General features: G+C 38.1%; 1 protein-coding gene and 1 long non-coding RNA gene across 3 annotated transcripts in view; both read left to right on the forward strand.

Moving 5' to 3' along the window:
• The first annotated feature begins 4,185 nt into the window (after nucleotides 1-4,185).
• LOC106935002 (uncharacterized) lies at nucleotides 4,186-6,331 on the forward strand. The gene is made up of 3 exons (XR_001421816.1): nucleotides 4,186-4,254; nucleotides 4,536-4,733; nucleotides 6,244-6,331. It is a non-coding gene; the product is annotated as an uncharacterized LOC106935002 (long non-coding RNA).
• Nucleotides 6,332-7,933: 1,602 nt separating this feature from the next.
• Nucleotides 7,934-12,715, forward strand: part of mgat1b (alpha-1,3-mannosyl-glycoprotein 2-beta-N-acetylglucosaminyltransferase b) — a 43,587-nt gene continuing 38,805 nt past the window's right edge. The window contains exons 1-2 of one of the 2 annotated variants that reach the window (XM_015015229.1): nucleotides 7,934-7,986; nucleotides 11,007-11,088. The gene's annotated coding sequence lies outside the window, so the exon portion shown is untranslated. Of the gene's footprint in view, nucleotides 7,987-9,346; nucleotides 9,366-11,006; nucleotides 11,089-12,715 lie in introns of those variants that run through there. The other variant, XM_015015227.1, reaches the window with a different exon arrangement.

A 12,715-nucleotide genomic window follows, 5' to 3' on the forward strand; every position in this document is an offset into this window, starting at 1 on the left:
TCCACAATCAGCTGACACGGTCTGAAGGCGTTCTAACTTCAAATTTAGCTGCTCCACTTTGTCCATAAGCATTTTAAACTGATACTCTGTTACATACTTTGGGCTCTGGAGGCGTCTGGAGGTGGGGCAAAAGTCGTCAGGAACATTTTCACCTTCAACAGCCCAGGAAATAAGCCAGGCCCTCCCTGCTCTCATCTCAGCCTCATGACCCAGAGTTGCTTTAAAATTATGTTCGTTGGCTTCAGCAAGCTTTTGTGCCTCAGCCAATGATGGAGGGTCACGATTCATTACTTCATAAGCTACTTTTTGGTTCCTTAGGCCTTTCAGGAAGACATCAGTTGCCAGCTGGTCCTGGAGTAATAAATCTGTTCCTGGATATGCCAAAGTCACCAGGTGTCGCATTTCCTCTGCAAACTCTGCTGGTGATTCTTTGCACTGACACAGTTCTCCCAGCTTCCTGCGAAAAGCGGTAGGGGGGTCTTTTACTCTAAATCTTTGAGTAAGCTGCTCCTTGACAAGAGTGTAGTCTTCACTGATGTGTTCAGGCAAGGAGCAGACATAACGTATTGCAACCCCACGGAGACATTCATGAAGCTTATCTTCTCTCTCTGCCCCTGTCCATCCACATTTACGAGCCTGACGTTCAAAGGGGAGTAAAATGAGTCCCAGTCCTCTCTGCCGTCATAGGTTGCCAGCTTAACTTTGGCTGCTTCATGTAGGGGTTGTCTTGCCACCTCATGCCGACTCTCAGTCTGACCAAATCCTCTGTATGCATCCTGTGAAATAGGATGTGTCGCAGATGACCACTGATGTATGTCTCCCACTCTACGCCTTACAGTTGGATCATGGATGGCTGAAGTGTTGGATGGACCTGCATTACGTGACCTTCGCCAAATTACCTCCAATTCTGCAGTAAACGGTGTGTGTGGTTGAACACTAGGTGCTTCTGGGTTTTCTTGCTACATTAAGGGAGGAGGGGTAGTTCCATGATTCGGGATTTGGCTTCTTATTGTTGGTTGCACTGCTCTAGACGTCTCTCTTTGCTCTGCTGCAACGTGCTGTAGCACTGGAGTTAGCAGTTGCTTTAACCGTTTTGACTGATGGTCCAACAACATTTGCGGAGGTTGGTCTGAAGGTGCTGCTGGAGCTTCTAGTAGTTTGTCATTTTCATCCATTATAATAATTATTTTTTTTAATAGTCACTTCTGCTGCTTTGTTTTAGNCTTTGGCACGTCCGGCTATTGTTTTTNTAGTGGGGCCATGACTTTTCTTGACAGCGGTTTTTTTGTTTTGTTGTTTTTTTGTAACTGCTAACAAGTTAACGTTTCTCACCGAAACGAACAGATACGCTGTTTACACAGCTTAATCTTGCTTTCAGTCTTTGAGTTCAATACTGGCTTGCTTACTTCTCTGGACCGTACTTTTCCTTCTTTTTGTCCTCCGCCTTACTTTTATTGGAGCGATTCATCCGTAGCAACCAAGACGTCCTTCCGTGTCTTGAATCCGGTCCGGAACAATCCCACTTCTGACACCAGTTGTTACGACGGCCACGGATGGATTGTAAAGGTGCAGGATAATAACCACTCCAGGAGGGAATAATGTCGATCTTCTTTGAAGATAATGGAACCGGAGTACAACTGGATAGTTAAAATGCTCTAACGCCGACGGAGACGAACTTTACGCGTCCACACCAGAGTCAGCGAGCATCCAAAACTGAAACAAAACATTCCACCCAGAACACGCATCCGCTGCATGCAGAATTCTGCATGCAACAAAGTAACATTGAACAGTAACACACTTAAGCTCAGATCAGCCTAGTCAGTATGGGAAATAATGCAGAGATAAGCAGATGCATACAAGTACTACANACATTAAGGGAGGAGGGGCAGTTCCAGGATTCAGGATTTGGCTGCTTATTGTTGGTTGCACTGCTCTAAATGTCTCTCTTTGCTCTGCTGCAACATGCTGTAGTACTGGAGTTAGCAGTTGCTTTAACTGTTTTGACTGATGGTCTAACAACATTTGCAGCCATGGTGGAGGTTGGTCTGATGGTGCTGCTGCAGCTCCCAGTAGTTCCTCATTTTCATCCATTATAATAATTATATTTTTTAATAGTCACTTCTGCTGCTTTGTTTTAGGCTTTGGCACGTCCGGCTATTGTTTTTATAGTGGGGCCATGACTTTTCTTGACAGCGGTTTTTTTGTTTTGTTGTTTTTTTGTAACTGCTAACAAGTTAACGTTTCTCACCGACACGAACAGATGCGCTGTTTACACAGCTTAATCTTGCTTTCAGTCTTTGAGTTCAATACTGGCTTGCTTACTTCTCTGGACCGTACTTTTCCTTCTTTTTGTCCTCCGCCTTACTTTTATTGGAGCGATTCATCCGTAGCAACCAAGACGTCCTTCCGTGTCTTGAATCCGGTCCGGAACAATCCCACTTCTGACACCAGTTGTTACGACGGCCACGGATGGATTGTAAAGGTGCAGGATAATAACTACTCCAGGAGGGAGTAATGTCGATCTTCTTTTAATGAAGATAACGGAACCGGAGTACAACTGGATAGTTAAAATGCTCTAACGCCAATGGAGACGAACTTTACGCGTCCACACCAGTCAGTGAGCATCAAGAACTGAAACAAAACATTCCTCCCAGAACACACAACCGCTGCATGCAGAACAAAGTAACAATGAACAGTAACGCACTTAAGCTCAGATCAGCCTAGTCAGTATGGAAAATAATGCAGAGATAAGCAGATGCATACAAGTACTACAATATGTTCCCAACTGTGGCTAAAGCTGCTGCTAGCTGGTTTACTCTCCGATCGGAGGCTGTTTATTTTATACACAGTCAGAGAATGGTGGATTGACAATGAGTAATAACAGCTATCTAACACTTAAATGCTGTTATTATTAACCTTACCTGTTATTATATCCTTAAGATAATGAGTATCCGTGAATTTTTCAGTCAGGTTTCCCGAAGCAAAATCACACCGGAAGTAAAGATACACCGCTTTGATTTATGGCGGCCATTGTCTGACTTCACTGTGAAAAGGGTCTATTGTGGGGTTATAGCATATTATATTTTTAATCTCAATAGTAAATTGTTAAACAATCTGGTAAATTCAACTTTTGGGGGTCAATAATTTATATTTTGCAGAATTGTTCATACTTTAACATGCAACCATCCAATCATCTATTAAGTGTATGCTTGATGGATGAAAAAGACCAAATGTTCTTTTCCATCCATTTTTTGTAAAATAATGACTTATTGCGAAGTAGTATGAATCTGTTATTCCATATGACAGTGGAGTGTGGAAAGTATTTATCTACATGGAGCATTTTCAAGTATAGTGACACTTGTTTATGGAACTCTGATAGTTGAATGGGCAATGTATGTATACTGAAATCAGCTAGAAGTAGCAGCTTATGAAGTCATTTAACAAAACTCTATATTTATTTGTTAAATATATAATTGGGGACACAATACCAAAATAATTGAGAATTTTTTAATCCTAAGAGTTCTGATAAGGCTCTCGAAGTCAATTACTTTCAGACCACTATCTATACTTTCTTTGACCATGTAACCTTTCCTTAGGTAGTGTGCTCTGTTTCTCCAAATAAAGTTCATGTTCATTTGATTGATAGTTGTAATTAATCTATTTGAGACAGCAATGCTACAAGTTGAATATACTAATCTCGACAAATTTTCCATTTTTGATGGGTAAGTTGGTCTTAAAATAGGTTTATTTGGAGCCATGAATTATGTTTGGAATTACATTCTTCAATTTTATTTTCAAGAGTTAACAATTATATGGGTTTACACCCAACTTGGAATTTTGGACAATTTATTGTTTTAATTTAGTTTAACACGAGACACTCTGGCACATATGCCACAATTTGTACTGTTATTTTCTTTGTGCAAGAATATTGTGACTGTTATTTTCTTCTTCCTATGTTTTAATTTATGCTCCCCTTGCCAAATTTTGTGATATGTTAACAATTATGTGTAGTTGTTTTTTTTACTGAAACAAATAAAGAAGCAATAATAATAATAATAATAATAATAATAATAATAATAATAATAATAATAATAATAATAATAATAATAATAATAATAATGGCAGTTCCTGTCTATGGTTCCTGTTTGCGGCAGAAGCTGCGGAAGATATTAACTGACGGACTTCCTTTCAGTCCGTTAGGTAAAAGCAGCCCGTCAATCTGATTCCAGTGGCGTGAACTGACAGAGTTTGAGGGTATTTATTACATTTGCAATTGAAAGTTTGAAAGTTTGAAGAAGAAGCCTTATGATATTGATTTATATTTAGCTCTACTATTTCAGACGTTTTTTAAGGAGGTTGAAGGGGGTATTACAATAAGTCAGTTAAGTTAAATAGTGTACTTTGAAAATACATACATTCACGAAGTTAAATATGTGACCTTAATTCCGTGTATATTAACTAAAAATCCTAAACTCTAAACAATGAAACTTACGTTAGAATTAATTAGGTTGTGCCTTTATATTTTTCATATCTAGGGTGTTTCGTAGCTGAGGATGTGGACTAAAGGTCATTGTCCAAAGGCGAGGCTGGTAGCAAAGACGGCCACCAAACTGTGGTCCAGCAAGCCCCCAGAACCTTCCCGCCCTGTCCCTTCTGCTCAGCCCCGGCCACAAGTCCAAAAACGCAGACGCAGGCAAGGACGGGAAAAGACTATTCTGTCAGCTCAACATAATGTAAGCCAAGTATACTAAGCACACTGACTGAACTTCTGCAACATTATTATTATCTATAAAATGAACAATCAACAAAACAAAAGAGACCAGATATCAAGGTTAATAAGACAAACATTAGATTTTTCAAATCATTCAATCAACTCAGTAAAAACGACCTTTTTCAGGTACAATTTTATTGGGGAAATATCAAAATACAAAGGAAGAAGCTTACAATCATACTAAAAAGCAAAGACTTTATAAAGTATATTTCATGGGATGAAATATAAATATCTGGTCTATCAACATTTTAAATAGTCAGAAAACTAACTTTAAGTGCATAAAATGCACAACAGATTAAATTTGGTCAATGCTAATAGACAAGTTGCGTCCCAATGATTTAGCAGTTTGTGGAAGCACCCTTAGTGGCACTAATATGAGGTAGCTGTACAGAGATAGCTACTCTCTAGTTAAGAGATGCTTGTTAGAGGTGTATGTATGGACTTTTAGTTCACTGATGATTTGTCCATTGGAGTTATTAAAGTATTCTGAATCTAAAATCTTAGTCATGTAATGGATATTGAGAGCAGGATCCAAAATGCAGAAGGCACCAGGTAGGGAGGATACAGGAATCAAGATGACTCGACTTTATTTATGCTGCAACTGAAAAACCATTGGCTTCAGTAAATTTAACCTTCACTGAAGGTTAAATTATTCACCTAAGGCAGGTGTAATGAATGGCAATGAGAACCAGGTGTGCCCAAGACATAAATTAAAAAACATAGATTAGAAGAAGTCAAAAGTGCCACTACCTAGCAGTATCTGGGACACTCGTGGGAAGTATGGCCACAGTCTTAATTATTTTCTTTCTAGGTGTAAAACGATAGACTTCAAATTGTCAAGAAATTGCTTTATACCCCTTTTCAAAATACAGTTGCTTCTCGAATGTCATTGGTGGCTTCATTCCTTTGTAGCATTGTGTTATTGCAAAACTTGCATACATACAGACCAGAAAAATAAACTAAAACTACTTTATAAAAGCATTTTCACTTGATAGTGATTAGAGCAAGATATCCGTGCTTTCTGTGAATCTATCCATCCATCCATTTTCTATACACCCTTGTCCTTATTAGGGTCGGGAGGGTTGCTGGTGCCCATCTCCAGCTAACATTCCAGGCGAGAGACGGGATCCAACCTTGACAGGTCACCAGTCTGTCGCAGGGCAACACAGAGACAGACAGGACAAACAACCATGCACACACACTCACACCTAGGGACAATTTAGAGAAACCAATTAACCTGACAGTGTTGACTGTGGGAGGAAGGCAGAGAACCTGGAGAGAACCCACACATGCATAGGGAGAACATACAGACTCCATGCAGAAAGACCCCAGGCCAGGATTCAAACCCACAACCTTCTTGCTGCAAAGCAACAGTGCTACCAACTGCGCCACTGTGCAGCCCCTTTGTCCGAATCTATCTATAAATCTATCTATTGGAACAGGAGCTGCTGAATACATGTTTTTGCTTTCAGAAAGTTGGAGATCAAACATTAAACTGGAGTGAAAAACAGAAAATAGCACACACGGCTCAAACACCTGCTGGGACAAAGAAAGGGATACAAATGGCTAATAGGATATAAAATAATTATATATCTAAGCAAGCCCAAGTACAGTACAATATTGCACCAATTTTTGATCTATGCTCACAGCATCTTCAAACATTTTTCAGTTAGAAGTTAAAATTCTATTGTACAACAAAGTAATTATCAGAAGTATTATTAACTGTGACTGGGTATTTAGAAAATGCATGTGTAATTAAATTTTTCATGTAGTGAAGTAACGTCAAGCAATGCCTTACTTAGTAACTTATCCTGTGAATTAAGGGGTTGTATTTACTGTTAGACCGCAGTTTATTTTAATTGAAAAACACAATTTCCTTAATAGTCCTGCCAGTACACATTGATGTTATGTGACCATGATCAAATAGACTTGAACAACAACAAAAAAAGGGGTTTTGGGAAGAGTAAGTAAAAACACAAGTCCATGTCATATATTTGCTGAAGATACTTTGAAAAATAAAAGCTCAGTCCCACCAAGAACAATCCAGATACCTCATAAACATATTAAAATACTTTCTGATAAGTTACTTTTTTTTCTTTTCAGGAAATCTGATTTTCCTTCCAAATATTGGCCAGACAGGCAAAGTATGAGTCAATATTGGATGACCACACAATATTCCTCTGGAAAAAAAATCCTACATATAACACTCACAAGGACGCTTGTTTTATATTTGGCATGTTACTGAACAAATTTTCACACTCACTCCTTGTTTATGACAAAAACAATTTTATGCAGCACTTTGCAAGCCCAATGGTTATAGACAAGCATGATTAAACTTGAGATTTTTGTAGTTTCTTTACACTACAAGTCTGTCTAAATGATATTGTGACAGTTTAGGTGCAAATGTAGGTTTTGTTTTGAGTATACACACGGACAAAATTGTTGGTACCCCTCGGTTAATGAAATAAAAACCCGTTAATTCATGGCCATGTCTTGATTTAACATGTTGCTTTGGTCACATTTTTTTCAGGGGTGCCATCATTTTTGTCCAGCCCTGTTTCATGAGTTTATTTTTTAACGTAATTCTATTGAAGCATGTTTGAAAAGCAATGTCTGACTTTCATTTGATCATTTTCATAAAATTTTTATTCATTATTATCTCGGACCATTGGGTTTTTCTTTCATTAACCAAGGAGTACCAACAATTTTGTCCACATGTGTAATTCGAATCTATTCACTAAGACTTTATTGTATCCACAGAGACACTGCTAAGAAACACATGCCAATCATAAATTTAGGTTGTTCAGTATCATCTCACAACAACAAATGATCCAACTAACTTTGTATTTTGGTGATATTGGAGTTTTGGATTTCTGCCTGTTAATACATTCATTCATCTTTGTTATTAATTTTATCTATGATGTGTTCAAATTGGTCAGGAGAGATTGCCTCATCGTGTGGATCAGACATTTTCTTTATGTATTCTTCCGCCAAACATGACCGGTACTCTTCATCAGGGTCATGCTCTAACTGTAGCTGTACATGACGCTCTGATTCAATGGTAACAGTCAAAAACAGGTTTCATTAACAATCTGATGCTTAACATTTATCAAAAATATTTTTGAAAAGTTTTCATTTTGTCATTTGCTAGAAGGTTGCAGGGTCACAAAGTTTTGTGGGTGTTTGGATGTGACCATGCTGGAATTGCAACTCAGGTATGACAACTTTGTCTTTTTTTTTTTTTTTTCCTATGGCATAGGCCTGTGTGATGGACTGAAAATTAACTTAAACTTAGATTTATGACAAAGACTGACATCATTTTATAGATCATTTTGGTGTTTTTAAAAAATAAAGAGTTGTTTTTGTCTTTTTTGACTGTAAATGTAGGCTTTGCTCATGTTCCTTAAGACGCCGCGCTACTAGTACAGTTTGTAGTCTCCACTCCATCCAATCTGTAACAAGAAGTAGACTCTGAGGCTGAGAAAATGGAGGAAATTTCAAATATTGAAGTGGCAGTAGTGCTAGTAGAAGCAAGACTGTTTGTCTGCAGCCTGGAGACTTTCCGTGTCTTAGCAGTTGTCGCATGGAGTTTGTCAGGTGATTTTAAGAATAGAATTAGAATTTGTCACTGAACATGTACATTAAGATAAAATCCAACAACAAATGTATAGAATATAAACATAAATATGATGATATTTACAAAAGCAACTAATACTTGTATGTGGTATCCTGGACACATCTAGGAAAGGTCACAAATGTTCCATATTTTCTCCAATTTTGAATAAAGCATTACATTGTGTTTTGATTGAGTCAAAGCCTTACAAATGTCTTGGCACCCTAAGACAAACTTATAGAAGTTATTGAAGTTGTTTATGTGTTTTAAATTGGAACATTATCTCCCTGTTATGATATCTCTTGGTGTACTTCAGTTTGTCCAATAGGTCAAAGGTTGTATGATTTTTCCAAGATTTCTGTTGAGACAATATTCTTTGAAATAAATTGTTACCTCTATATCCCTCCTTGTGCTGTCTAGGAGGCAGGAATATTCATCGTGTGAGACACAATTACTATGAAAACAATAAAGAGGCAATTGAAATAAAACTACAAGAAACTGTTTTTTTTTAATAAATCACTTGAAAAAGAATAAAGGAAAATGTAATAATAATTTTGACTACCACTGGGCAACAACGTTAAATCAGTACAGGGCCCTGAAAATGTCGTATTTCTATAGATTTCAACAAAATCTTGACTAAAACAACTTTGACCCTTCTGCTTCTGACACAGGTGAAATTTGAAAATAAAGTATATTTTTCTAAAATGAATTGATAGCAGTTAATGGTTCAGGGTTTCCTTAAACAACAACAGAACCCCATGATGCCTGGGAAAATATTCCCACTGGCAAAACTCTGAGACCTGATGACTCCCTGCAAAATTCTAGAAAGAAGTTCAGCCAGTGCTGATCTGCACACATTTCATAATTTGGCTTGACATATTAACTCATTATATTATAAACCATGACCATGTTTGCTATATCTTTGTTTTTTGTCTTTTCTGGAGAAGAATTCTTACAGGAAGTCTGGAAATGGAAAAATGAGTAAATTTTACTTTTTGATATTTCTTCAAACCAATTTGGGGTAACAGTTACTTTGAAGGGGTGTGTATAAGTTTGACATGACACTGTCATAAACATGACAGAATACCTGACATGAACATGAAGTCTTCATGAATGTTTATGACTGTTATAATTAAAGGCACTTTTTAATATCTGATTCGGTTTTACCTCAAGTAGTGAGCTTTTCCATTACATAGTTTGTTCCTCGCTAATGTGAGCGTAGCGTGACCATGCAGCAACTGTGGTCAACTCTTTGCTGATGTTTGCAGTGACACAAAGGAGAACTTTGAGGTTCTGCTTCAGATGAACTCAGATAAACCCAGATATTTTATTTTGTTTGCATTGCTGGCCCTAACATAAGCTGCAAAACACTCCCCGTTCAAAAATTGTCTTCCTGTTCCTTGATGATGGTCTGACTGGTTAACTGTTAAGTCAGGATGTCATACAGCTGTAATAACAAAGTGTATGATGACTCTAACTCCTACGTCTGACATGGTTCAGATATAGATGGACGCAGGGACTGGAGCAGTGAGTTCAGAACCTGTGTTTATTGAGGGATCTGTCATGAAGTGTGGTTGAGGTGGTGAGGAGATGACGCAGGCGGACCCAGGATGTACGAATATGATGGTTTTAATAAAGATGATGCTCGAAACAGTCCAAAACAGGCAGCACGGCAGAGAGACGGGCACACAGCCAAATACCGGTAGCAACTGACACACAGGACTGGAAACGAGAGCTAACGCTTTCCAGGACTTAACAGTTCTACTAGAGCGAACGCAAGACGTAAGACCTAACTTAGACAAGGATCCGACGAGGAACACAGACAACAGGTGGGTTTAAATACACACGGGGTAATCAAGGGAATGAGACACACCTGGGAAACAATCAACGGGGAAGACGCAGAGACAGACTCACAGGGAACAGGACTACACAGAAACTCAAAAATAAACACACAGAAACACGGAACATGACAGGATCGGCTTTTTCACAGTCAGACAGGACAGGGTCAGAGCCAGTGAATCCAAATCTAGATCAGGCAGTTCCTGACCTTTCTGTCTGGCCCTGTCAGATCTCAGGGTCAGACTGAGAGCCATAAAGACTATTGCATATTTTTGGCAGTCTACATGCAAGTTGGTGCACTGCTGCCTCTGTCTGGTAGAGATGGCGAAACAGCCTTAAATAATGTCATGTTTCAAATGCAAAGTTCATAAGCGCTTTGTAGACACCTTGCTGGAATACTGTAGGATTAATTAGATGAAAAAAGTCAAGACTGACAACAAATGACACAGTAATTTAACATTAACACATAAAGCTACATAACTTTTTAAAGTTTGATAATTACTGCATGTCATAATATATATAGAACATATGATTTCTTGGTTAGTGTCAAGTTGTGATAACAAAGACATTTTAAACAATTTCAACTTTGCATTAAAGTGTCGTTATTTACTGAATGACAGTTAATGACAACAGTTATAAACATTTATGAAGACTGCTTCATGTTCATGGCAGGTGTTGTGTCACCTTTGTTGCCATCCCTTCAAATAAAGTGTTACCCAATTTGGTTGAATGATGTGCTCAGTGTTTGCTTCTGTCCCCCTGACCTCTTCTCCTATGTCCCAGGAAAGGAGAAGAGATTTATCACCAGCTGAGGAGGCTTGGTGCTTCTCTGGACTGGAGCAGAGCCTGTTTCACTATGGATCCAGTGAGGCTTTTAATGACATATATTCCTACCATGTGATACTATTTTTTATAGTAAGAGCCTGTACTGTCAAAATATCTGTAATGAAATAGTATGATACCAATTAAATAGGTGTCATACTATTTAATTGGCTACAAATAGATATATTCTAGAAACTCAACAAACACACTTGCATTTTTATTGTTACTGGTCTGTGTGATACTATTCTCTGTATTAGGACAGAGTGGTTTAAATGAAATCTTGCACACTGCAATTTTAATCATTGGACTTCAAGAACATGTATTTGTCAGTTTTAGCATATGGGTTATATGGCTCATCCCATGTTGTGAAATAATTACAATTTTACATAATTCATACTAAACCACATATTACAGATTCCACAATGTCACAAAAATTAGACCAAAATGGAAAAGTGTAAAAACTGAAGAATCTCAAAGTAGTCCTTTCAGCATATGGCAATGTCTTTTATTCCAGGTCTGCAGTCTCCCCCCAAAACCACACAAAGCTTACAAGTCCCAAGTTTCCACTTCCTGATTTGCCAAAAGATTTTCCAGAACTTCCTTGAGGCCAACCAAACATCTCTCTTCATAGCCTCTCTGAATTCCTCCCATATCAAAATCTACTACCTAGAGTTGACAACTCTGTCTCTACACTCTTTGTCCAAGACGTAATTCTACGGGTCTCATGATATTGTAATATTAGTCATCAACCTTTGGCTTATGGTAGCCTGCTACTAAGCCATGAACCATAATATTTATTATTGACATCCCATGACAAACAACATTGACATAGATGTCCATTATAAAGACACAATTTAGATTCAGTTCAGGTAGGCTGTTCTTTCTGATCTCACACCTCCATGTACATCAGTCGTTGCCCACATAGACATCCAATTCCCTCAGAAGGATCACAGAATCACTTTATGGCACTGCTTTCACAACACCATCCAGATCTAGTATTCTAAACATCTGTTTGGTGCATCAGAGAGGTAGCATTCCATGTCCCAGGAAGCACCTTCTGCAACCAAGAATGAGACCACCAAGGTAGACTGCACCCCTTTGTCTCCTCCCACAAGTGCTGAACCCATGGGAAGGGGAATCCATGTTTCCTCTTCGGTCTTTACCATGGGATCCATGGTAAAGACCCAGCCATTTGTTAAAATTGTTACTTTCTTGTGTCTGAGTATGAGACGATCTGAAAAAAATCAAGGTTCTCTGTTTCCTTCCACTGCTAACTACAGAAAAACACCACTTGTATTTTTTTTCTTTTCAGAGTAGTGCATTTCTTCAGACAGCAATAGTAGCACTGGGAGGAGGTATAGAAACTCCATCTTTTCACATATTATCCGTCTCCTACAGTTACAACATAGTGGCTATATAGATGTACATAGTTATTTAACCTTTTTTTAAACAGTTAAATTAATTGAAAACAAATTCACATTTTTGACAATATTGATTTTTTAATGTTCAGAAAACATTACACCATATAACAATATCATACAGCAGAAAACAGAAGAATCACAATACTTGTTATTGTACAGAAGCATAACAAAATTTAATTTCAGTACCACCCATCCAAAGAAGACAGAATCACAAAACAAAAACAGGAAAGGAAGCACTGCCCCTTTCAT

Source organism: Poecilia latipinna, unplaced genomic scaffold (genome assembly GCF_001443285.1).
Source record: "Poecilia latipinna isolate Pla-1442-1.1 unplaced genomic scaffold, P_latipinna-1.0 Scaffold1893, whole genome shotgun sequence".
Taxonomy (NCBI): domain Eukaryota; kingdom Metazoa; phylum Chordata; class Actinopteri; order Cyprinodontiformes; family Poeciliidae; genus Poecilia; species Poecilia latipinna.